Source organism: Varroa jacobsoni, unplaced genomic scaffold (genome assembly GCF_002532875.2).
Source record: "Varroa jacobsoni isolate VJ856 unplaced genomic scaffold, vjacob_1.0 scaffold_565, whole genome shotgun sequence".
Taxonomy (NCBI): domain Eukaryota; kingdom Metazoa; phylum Arthropoda; class Arachnida; order Mesostigmata; family Varroidae; genus Varroa; species Varroa jacobsoni.
Genome location: NW_019213467.1, coordinates 328,365 through 329,018, shown reverse-complemented (window position 1 = coordinate 329,018; position 654 = coordinate 328,365).

Sequence of the window (654 nt, the reverse complement as noted above, 5' to 3'; positions counted from 1 at the left end):
CTTTCGAAAAATTTTAAAGCTATCATTACGATCTCGCTTTCTCAGAAACTAAGTGCATCTATACAGGCAATTCTTCAGCGTCAATTCCTATTTTGTAACCCTCTCTTACTTATTCCTATTTTGTGTATAATATTCCTATTTCCTAACCCGCATCATTAAGCCTAAAACTAAAATCCACAGTCGGTGTGATTTCCAAGACAAAGGTACTGTTTGAGAGGTCTGAATAATGTACACCGACTAAAAGGCAGATTTTTCAAATGCGGTAGGGCCTAAGAGTTTACTTCATAAAATCGCGACCATATTTTTTGCTTTACCTCTCGTTTTCTTTGAGTGAAGCTCAGGGAAAAGTGGCTTTTTCGAATGAGCACTTGGCGTTGATGTCAAACATTGAGATATAGCACATTTGTAAATATAAATGCATATATAGTTTTCTCATATGTCTACATGATTATTGATAATCGGCGTGGCCATGTGCATCCATGGAGCATTTGGTTCCATGTGTCGTCGGCACTTGTAGACATGGTTGTATATCTGTTAGCTGTCGGACGGTTCAGAAAAAACGACTGCTCTAACCGAAAAAATAAAAAAAGTGCAAGGTCATCTTTTTCCTGTGTTCTTCGTGTACCATCTCGTCTGTTGATAATGGCTAACTTT